Source organism: Oncorhynchus keta, unplaced genomic scaffold (genome assembly GCF_023373465.1).
Source record: "Oncorhynchus keta strain PuntledgeMale-10-30-2019 unplaced genomic scaffold, Oket_V2 Un_contig_14234_pilon_pilon, whole genome shotgun sequence".
In the NCBI taxonomy this organism is placed as follows: Eukaryota; Metazoa; Chordata; class Actinopteri; order Salmoniformes; family Salmonidae; genus Oncorhynchus; species Oncorhynchus keta.
In genome coordinates, this window is record NW_026278620.1 from 1 (window position 1) to 10,000 (window position 10,000).

General features: G+C 46.7%; 2 long non-coding RNA genes and 1 pseudogene across 51 annotated transcripts; 1 reads left to right on the forward strand and 2 right to left on the reverse strand.

The window, feature by feature from the left end:
- Positions 1-2,069: 2,069 nt before the first annotated feature.
- On the reverse strand, positions 2,070-5,548 carry LOC127918444 (uncharacterized). Of its 50 annotated transcripts, none has more exons than XR_008100015.1 (5): positions 5,165-5,548; positions 4,930-5,117; positions 4,836-4,882; positions 4,599-4,692; positions 2,070-4,551 (listed from the first exon to the last, which is right to left on the reverse strand). It is a non-coding gene; the product is annotated as an uncharacterized LOC127918444 (long non-coding RNA). The 50 variants fall into 50 exon arrangements; XR_008100008.1 differs by having other exon boundaries at positions 4,789-4,882; XR_008099982.1 differs by lacking the exon at positions 4,836-4,882 and adding an exon at positions 4,742-4,835 and having other exon boundaries at positions 2,070-4,692; positions 5,024-5,117.
- Positions 5,549-6,300: 752 nt separating this feature from the next.
- Positions 6,301-6,669, forward strand: LOC127918445 (uncharacterized). Its single transcript, XR_008100016.1, has 3 exons — positions 6,301-6,419; positions 6,476-6,557; positions 6,600-6,669. It is a non-coding gene; the product is annotated as an uncharacterized LOC127918445 (long non-coding RNA).
- Positions 6,670-6,825: 156 nt separating this feature from the next.
- Positions 6,826-10,000, reverse strand: part of LOC127918443 (sodium-dependent neutral amino acid transporter B(0)AT2-like) — a 51,371-nt pseudogene continuing 48,196 nt past the window's right edge.

Genomic DNA, 10,000 nt, shown 5'->3' on the forward strand with positions numbered 1-10,000 from the left:
TTATCTACCTATGTCAACCCCCTTTATCTACCTATCTCAATCCCCTTTATCTACCTATGTCAACCCCCTTTATCTACCTATCTCAACCCCTTTATCTACCTATGTCAACCCCCTTTATCTACCTATGTCAACCCCCTTTATCTACCTATCTCAACCCCCTTTATCTACCTATCTCAACCCCCTTTATCTACCTATCTCAACCCCCTATCTACCTATCTCAATCCCCTTTATCTACCTATCTCAATCCCCTTTATCTACCTATGTCAACCCCCTTTATCTACCTATCTCAATCCCCTTTCTTAACATATCTCAAGGCCATGATGAGTTATGCAGATCCTTATTGGAAATGTGTTAGCGCTGGGATAGAACAAAAGCCTGCTCACCCAGTAGTTCCCCATCACCGGACTTGGAGAGCCCTGACCGAGGAGGAATAGAAGCCAAAGACAAAACACGGAACAACCTGTTCAAAATGATACTTTATTTGGTATATACAGTACAATCCTCTTATTAGACAACAACACATACATACTTGAGGTAAGACATCTTTCAAAACAACTCATATTTATATATTCAGACAGACAGACAGACAGACAGAGTTTTACACTGACATAGATTCAGACAGAGGCATACATTCACACATACATCATCACAGTTCCTAGGGAGCTAACAAGGCCAAGGTGGTGTCCATGCAAACCCATCCTCAACATGGATCAAGCTAAGCTCAAATTGCAGCATAATAGCTCAAGCTTTTTCATAATATACAGTAAAACACTGCATGCAAACCTCTTTGGCGTTGGTAAGATTGTGCTGTAATGAACTCACACACAAAAACAAACACAAAGCTGCCTTGATTGTCTGGAGTGCGGAGTCTCTATGACAATGTGGCCTCTCACTGTCTCAACAGGGTAGTGTTTACTATGCACCAAACGGAAGAAAACTGACTGAAACGGACGGATACCTGAACAATAAGAAACAATTGTTTTTAGTTGCAAAACGTTTTGCTACGCTGTGCCATAATCACTACAACCCAGCGTTCCTGCAGTTCATCTATCTCAGGGCGTGTCCTTGACCCTCAGGCCTTAGTGAACCCAGGACAGTGTATCTGTCTTTCAGTCTCCCTCACTTTTTGTCATCCATTCCCCTGGAGCATGAATGGGCAACTCTATTCCCCTGGAGCATGAATGGGCAACTCTATTCCCCTGGAGCATGAATGGGCAACTCTATTCCCCTGGAGCATGAATGGGCAACTCCATTCCCCTGGAGCATGAATGGGCAACTCCATTCCCCTGGAGCATGAATGGGCAACTCTATTCCCCTGGAGCATGAATGGGCAACTCCATTCCCCTGGAGCATGAATGGGCAACTCTATTCCCCTGGAGCATGAATGGGCAACTCCATTCCCCTGGAGCATGAATGGGCAACTCCATTCCCCTGGAGCAGGGATGGGCAACTCTATTCCCCTGGAGCAGGGATGGGCAACTCTATTCCCCTGGAGCAGGGATGGGCAACTCTATTCCCCTGGAGCAGGGATGGGCAACTCTATTCCCCTGGAGCAGGGATGGGCAACTCTATTCCCCTGGAGCAGGGATGGGCAACTCTATTCCCCTGGAGCAGGGATGGGCAACTCTATTCCCCTGGAGCAGGGATGGGCAACTCTATTCCCCTGGAGCAGGGATGGGCAACTCTATTCCCCTGGAGCAGGGATGGACAACTCCATTCCCCTGGAGCAGGGATGGGCAACTCCATTCCCCTGGAGCAGGGATGGGCAACTCCAGTCCCCTGGAGCAGGGATGGGCAACTCTATTCCCCTGGAGCAGGGATGGGCAACTCCAGTCCCCTGGAGCAGGGATGGGCAACTCTATTCCCCTGGAGCAGGGATGGGCAACTCCAGTCCCCTGGGGCAGGGATGGGCAACTCTATTCCCCTGGAGCAGGGATGGGCAACTCCAGTCCCCTGGAGCAGGGATGGGCAACTCCAGTCCCCTGGAGCAGGGGGATGGGCAACTCCAGTCCCCTGGAGCAGGGATGGGCAACTCCAGTCCCCTGGGCAACTCTATTCCCCTGGGAATGGTGTCACACTTTTCACCCACACCTAGCAAACACGGCTGATTAAACTAATTACATTCTAAACTGAAGATCATGATATTGGAGTCAGGTGTTTTAGCTGGGGATGGAGAAAAAGTGTGACACCAATCAGGCGCTGGAGGAATGGAGTTGCCCACCCCTGACCTGGAGTGTGTTTGACTGCGGGACTGCAAGTGTACCAATCCTTCTAGTACAGTAAGGTTTCTGGCCACACTTGACGCCATAGGCTTCGCCTTGTTAAACCATATTAACTACCAATGAAATACGCTGTGTAATTACCATGTAATAACAGGGTCGTAAACACGTTTTGGAAATGTCACTACTTTTGGATTCCCTTTGTCATATGAATTAGAATTTGTATTTTTTTTCAAATAGTAATTTCAAACACGATTTAAATGGAAAAGTAGTGGAAGTGGACTGTAACTGGGTTCATGTCTGGTATTAAATCATTCCACTTGTTATTTCATTACAGTTACTAATAAGGCCTAAGTCACGCTGTGTTGCCATGATGATGTTTGTACAATCATTGTGAAGTCTACATCCCAGTTGTAACAGTTGACCAGGGTAAACTCACCAGACAGGATCAATGAGTTAGCCAGTTGACCAGGGTAAACTCAACACTGAGAAATACAGTAACAGTTGACCAGGGTAAACTCACCAGACAGGATCAATGAGTTAGCCAGTTGACCAGGGTAAACTCAACACTGAGAAATACAGTAACAGTTGACCAGGGTAAACTCACCAGGCAGGATCAATGAGTTAGCCAGTTGACCAGGGTAAACTCAACACTGAGAAATACAGTAACAGTTGACCAGGGTAAACTCACCAGACAGGATCAATGAGTTAGCCAGTTGACCAGGGTAAACTCAACACTGAGAAATACAGTAACAGTTGACCAGGGTAAACTCAACACTGAGAAATACAGTAACAGTTGACCAAGGTAAACTCACCAGGCAGGATCAATGAGTTAGCCAGTTGACCAGGGTAAACTCAACACTGAGAAATACAGTAACAGTTGACCAGGGTAAACTCACCAGGCAGGATCAATGAGTTAGCCAGTTGACCAGGGTAAACTCAACACTGAGAAATACAGTAACAGTTGACCAGGGTAAACTCACCAGGCAGGATCAATGAGTTAGCCAGTTGACCAGGGTAAACTCAACACTGAGAAATACAGTAACAGTTGACCAGGGTAAACTCAACACTGAGAAATACAGTAACAGTTGACCAGGGTAAACTCAACACTGAGAAATACAGTAACAGTAATGATTGGCTGACGTGTGCACACACCTCGTTTCCCAGCGACAAATCAATCTCTGGTAACAAGGCAAGGATAAAAAAACAGTTATTTTCACACTACGGAGTCGATCTGAGCCAAGCTGAACTGGCCTGCAAAGGACAAGGTGATAAGAATAGTTAGATAGTTACGATCAGAACGACAGTGTGATTAGGTTAAAGGAGTAGAACCAGAACAGTATGGTTAGGATCAGAACGACAGTGTGACTAGGTTAAAATAGTAGAACCAGAACAGTATGGTTAGGATCAGAACGACAGTGTGATTAGGTTAAAGGAGTAGTCTGCTTTGAGGACTGAGACTTTGCACCATGGTCTCTAGATCATAAGGGAAGTAAAGTTGCAGCTCATTGAAAGTAAGAGTCAAAAATGCAATTCCTGTTTCAAGTAAGTGTTTCTTATGAACTGGATATACACTATGTCCAAAATATATTATTAGATACTTAGCTCACTGGTTCTGCCTGGTGACCTGCCCCCTGATGGGGCCTCTCTAGCTCACTGGTTCTGCCTGGTGACCTGCCCCCTGGTGGGGCCTCTCTAGCTCACTGGTTCTGCCTGGTGACTTGCCCCCTGGTGGGGCCTCTCTAGCTCACTGGTTCTGCCTGGTGACCTGCCCCCTGATGGGGCCTCTCTAGCTCACTGGTTCTGCCTGGTGACCTGCCCCCTGGTGGGGCCTCTCTAGCTCACTGGTTCTGCCTGGTGACCTGCCCCCTGGTGGGGCCTCTCTAGCTCACTGGTTCTGCCTGGTGACCTGCCCCCTGGTGGGGCCTCTCTAGCTCACTGGTTCTGCCTGGTGACCTGCCCCCTGATGGGGCCTCTCTAGCTCACGGGTTCTGCCTGGTGACCTGCCCCCTGGTGGGGCCTCTCTAGCTCACTGATTCTGCCTGGTGACTTGCCCCCTGATGGGGCCTCTCTAGCTCACTGGTTCTGCCTGGTGACCTGCCCCCTGATGGGGCCTCTCTAGCTCACTGGTTCTGCCTGGTGACCTGCCCCCTGATGGGGCCTCTCTAGCTCACTGGTTCTGCCTGGTGACCTGCCCCCTGATGGGGCCTCTCTAGCTCACTGGTTCTGCCTGGTGACCTGCCCCCTGGTGGGGCCTCTCTAGCTCACTGGTTCTGCCTGGTGACCTGCCCCCTGATGGGGCCTCTCTAGCTCACTGGTTCTGCCTGGTGACCTGCCCCCTGGTGGGGCCTCTCTAGCTCACTGGTTCTGCCTGGTGACCTGCCCCCTGGTGGGGCCTCTCTAGCTCACTGGTTCTGCCTGGTGACCTGCCCCCTGATGGGGCCTCTCTAGCTCACTGGTTCTGCCTGGTGACCTGCCCCCTGGTGGGGCCATTCTCTAGCTCACTGGTTCTGCCTGGTGACCTGCCCCCTGGTGGGGCCTCTCTAGCTCACTGGTTCTGCCTGGTGACCTGCCCCCTGGTGGGGCCTCTCTAGCTCACTGGTTCTGCCTGGTGACCTGCCCCCTGGTGGGGCCTCTCTAGCTCACTGGTTCTGCCTGGTGTCCTGCCCCCTGGTGGGGCCTCTCTAGCTCACTGGTTCTGCCTGGTGACCTGCCCCCTGATGGGGCCTCTCTAGCTCACTGGTTCTGCCTGGTGACCTGCCCCCTGATGGGGCCTCTCTAGCTCACTGGTTCTGCCTGGTGACCTGCCCCCTGGTGGGGCCTCTCTAGCTCACTGGTTCTGCCTGGTGACTTGCCCCCTGGTGGGGCCTCTCTAGCTCACTGGTTCTGCCTGGTGACCTGCCCCCTGGTGGGGCCTCTCTAGCTCACTGGTTCTGCCTGGTGACCTGCCCCCTGATGGGGCCTCTGACAGACAGACAGACAGACACGTTGGGTCAGAGGCAACAATAGGCAGCAGGAGATGATGTGAATGTTAAGTTCCCTTTCAGTCCGTTCACTACTATTAACACTACTAACACACAGCTATGGGGATTGTACTGTTCCTCACTACCATCACATACTACTACTACTCAGTAAAACCCCAGACACAAGGCATGTTATTTTCTAAACATCCTTTAGAAGTTACTTTTGCAGGATCTTTGTTTATGGGCGGTTACTCCCTCACGACGCCAGGACAGCGGAGTCAATCACCACCTTCCGGAGACACCTGAAACCCCACCTCTTCAAGGAATACCTAGGATAGGGTAAGTAAGGGTAAGTAATCCTTCTCACCCCCCAACAAGATTTAGATGCAAGTGGCTGTTCCACTGGTTGTCATAGGTGTTTGCACCAATTTGTAAGTCGCTCTGGATAAGAGCGTCTGCTAAATGACTTAAATGTAAATGTAAATACCGAGTACCACTGCACATCTTCCCCAATATTTGCCCCAAGTTTAGCACCCTAATAAAAAAACTGCATATCAGAATATATCAAATATATATTTTGTGGCTCTCTGGATCAGAGCCTCTACTTGTCTTACAAGAGTATTACTATGCAATATTCCCTCAATAATCCTCACATTCAGAAGTGTCTTTGGAATACAAGTCATACTTATAATTGACCTGTGAGCAGCTAGTTGAAACTGTCATCACAGTTCAAGGAACAGGATCCTGGGTGTGTTAATTCAGCACTTGAACCATAAGGCACTTCTTACAGTACTTATCAGTATAATGATAGGTCACCTATAATAAGGCACTTCTTACAGTACTTATCAGTATAATGATAGGTCACCTATAATAAGGCACTTCTTACAGTACTTATCAGTATAATGATAGGTCACCTATAATAGGTTTTGTAAATAGTCAATTTAACTAGGCAAGTCAGTTAAGAACAAATTCGTATTTACAATGACAGCCTACCAGGGAAAGGTGGGTTAACTGCCTTGTTCAGGGGCAAAACAACATATTTTTACCTTGTCAGCTCAGGGATTCGATCCAGCAACCTTTCAGTCCCCGGCCCAACACTCTAACCCCTAGGCTACCTGCCACCCCAGGTCACTTATAATAGGTCCCTTATGATAGGTCAATTATGATACGTGACTTATGATAGGTCCCTTATGATAGGTCAATTATGATGTTACTTATGATAGGTCACTTATGATAGGTCAATTATGATAGGTGACTTATGATAGGTCCCTTATGATAGGTCCCTTATGATAGGTCAATTATGATGTTACTTATGATAGGTCACTTATGATAGGTCAATTATGATAGGTTACTTATGATAGGTCCCTTATGATAGGTCAATTATGATAGGTTACTTATGATAGGTCACTTATGATAGGTCCCTTATTATAGGTCAATTATGATGTTACTTATGATAGGTCAATTATGATAGGTGACTTATGATAGGTAGGTGTGCATTGGCACTAATGATACAGGTTATTACATTGTGCTAATGTTAGGTTTCTTTGGTAATATGGATGAACGGTCATATACATTGTAAAACATTATTTAGATTCACTATCAATTAAAAGTCTGGGGATATAAGTGGAGTCCTTTCCACTATTTCAGTCAAGAGACTCTCTCTCTCTCTCTCTCTCTCTCTCTCTCTCTCTCTCTCTCTCTCTCTCTCTCTCTCTCTCTCTCTCTCTCTCTCTCTCTCTCTCTCTCTCTCTCTCTCTCTCTCTCTCTCTCTCTCTCTCTCTCTCTCTCTCTCTCTCTCTAAAGTAAAGTGGGGCTCTCTCTCTAAAGTGGGGCTCTCTTTCCGACTGCCACTCTCCTCTCTTCGTCCCTCGATTCTCAAACCCCTCTTTCACATCGTATCCTCTTCCTCCTCCTCCACGTCTTCCTGTTGTGGGAGGAGTCTGTAGTGGTCGAGGCCCAGTGGTAGGAAGCTAGCCCTGGGTCGGCCATCATCCTCCACCGAAGGGGTATGCTGGGAGTTGGAGTCCAGGGTGTCGCTGGAGTTGCACTTGGTGTACCTCTCTCTGTCTATCTCCTGGCCCGCGAGCTCCCCCTCGGGGCCCATGCCACGGTTCTTCAGCCAGGAGTGGAAATAGCCAACAGGGACAGGCAGGGTGGCAGTCAGGATCAGCATGGCCAACATGGCCAGGGCCCAGCCTGGGTACTCCAGAGTTGTCTCCGATGCCTGGAGAGGAAGACATACATACTAAGGGTTCCAAAAGGGTTCTTCGGCAGTCCCCATAGGAGAACACTTTCTGGTTCCAGGTAGAACCCTTTTTGGTTCCAGGTAGAACTCTTTAAGGTTCCATGTAGAACCCTCTGTGTTAAGGGTTCTACATGGAACTCAAAAGGGGTCTTCTAGAGGCAAAAGAAATGCACACCTATTTTGGCGAGGTGATGGCCAGCAGAGTAGAACACTTGAACAATTTATAATAATGAATAACCTAATAACCAAGGTTTTGCCAGACAAGCTGTCTTCATCAGGGTATAATGACAAACAATGCAGGGTGACATGATCTTTTTCAAGGACAGTCTCGCAAAAAGAAGCATTCTTGCGTTCTAACTACCCGCTATTCAAAGTGCTTTGAACAAATTAACGGAATCGTTCACAAACATTGGCACATTCTAAGATCCGATGATAGTATGTGATAGTATGATCCGATGATAGTATCGGTAATGTGTTTTCAGACCTTCCCTTGATCGTATTCTCGAGGGGCAGAAATCTCAGAGATGAATTGGTAAACTCTGATTTACCCACACCAAGATATTCCTGCAGAACATCTATTTGCGCCCCTACTGGATGGAAACTACAAGTGTAAAGTCTGTGCTCAATGTAATGGCACTTAGAAATGTCGATCCTTCAAACACACCCAAACAGGGAAACAGATCCCAATCAAAGGTGTTATTACGTGCGAAAGGCTTTAATTAAAAGACCCTTGCTCCCTTTGTTCTCAACGTAGACTGTGATCTGAAGCCATTCTTGTGATTATTGTGATTTTGCTGTTGTAAATGTTTGTAGGCTTATGTAGCCAGATTGCATCTATGATCGTAAGCTATCCATTCATGTTTTTGGTATATTATTTTTTAAATGTGAGAATTAACCAATGATATCAGGCCACACCCAGCTATGATTACGGACACCTGTGTGTATCCTTTGACACGATATAAACTAGTCACCCTGCAGTGTTTGTCATTACACCCTGATGAAGACAGCTTGTCTGTCCAAACGTTGGTTTTTAGGTTATTACATTATTGCATCTGAGCTCCTACAGTGTGCGGCCCTCAAAAGGGTTCTACCTGGAACCAAAAGGGTTCTACCTGGAACCAAAAAGGGGTTTTCAAAGGGTTCTCCAATGGGACAGTCAAATAACCCTTTTAGGTTCTAGATAGCACCTTGTATAGGGGGATGAGAGTGAAAGAGGGAGAGAAAAAAAAGAAAATAAACAAAGAGGGAGGGAGGGAGGTATAAGAAGAGAGTGAAAAAAGAACATGAGTGTAAATCAAGCAATTGAGAGAAAAATGTACTTCAAGGAAGTTAGGAAGGTCAAAAGGAAGGAAGGAAGGAAAGGAAGCCCTCCATCTAGCCAGCCAGGAACAGGGACCAGGGCCATTGTAGGGGTATCTCACCGTGGTGTGGTTCCAGGCTGTGTAGGTCGGTCGTTTGAAGACCATTCGCAGTAGACTTGCCGCCAGCAGGCCCACCATAGCAAACAGACACACGTACTTCCACAGGTACTTATACAGCACCGGGGGGCGCCATTTCAGCATGATCTCAATGTCATCCAAGAAGCTAGGAAGGAGAGCAGATGCTAGATGTGTCCTCATCACAGATGCTGAATCTCAAACCAACCCTATATAGCCTCTAGCCCGCTAGACTCTTGTGGAGATGTTAGAGGATTAGATAGCTGTCCACAATATGGCAACAATTCCACCCAGCCTATCAGAGGCTTGATTGTACTTCAGATATCTCTGAACCTGATTTAGCTTTGAGACATTTTGCAGATGTCTTCAATACTGTTGCGGATAATCATGTTCCCTTCAGAAAATGAAGGGTTAAAGGTACATTGAATGCCTGGTACACTCCGGAAGTTGCAGAAGTCCTTCATAAAACAGTTGATGTTTGGGTCAAGGCCAGGAACACATGATTAGGTCTGGACTGGTAAGTTTTTAAGTAATTGAGGAATCATTGTCTAAGACAATTCAGAAAGGCTAAATGGGATCAGTATGTAAGTTGTCCTTGATTAGGGCTGAGCTCTGACGCCTGTTCATGGTTTCATGATTATCTTAGTGACAGAACTCAGGCCATCCTAATTGATGGGGTTAAGTCTGAATGTCTTGAAGTACATAAAGGTGTACCACAGGGGTTGATTTTGGGACATATTCTCTTCACTATTTATATAAACACCATTGGTCAAAAAGTAAACTTCATCTATATGCGGATGATAAGAATTTGTTCTTAACTGACTTGCCTAGTTAAATAAAGGTTAAAAAAATGTTTTCTTCTTTTTAATGATGTATGCTAATACATAATTAACTGCCCCAACTGTTAATCTGGATGTGCTAAAACTACAGTAAGATTTTATAGCTATTCAGGAATACCTTGCTGATTTAAAACGTGTGCTTAATATGGGCAAAACGAAATACATGTTGTTAACAAACTCTGGTAAGAATGTTTAAGGTGAACTACATGTTCACTCATTAGATGGAACGTGCTCCCCCATATGAAGGCACAGCAGCAGAACATAGTCAAATAAAGAAACGCCCTGAATGAGTAGGTGT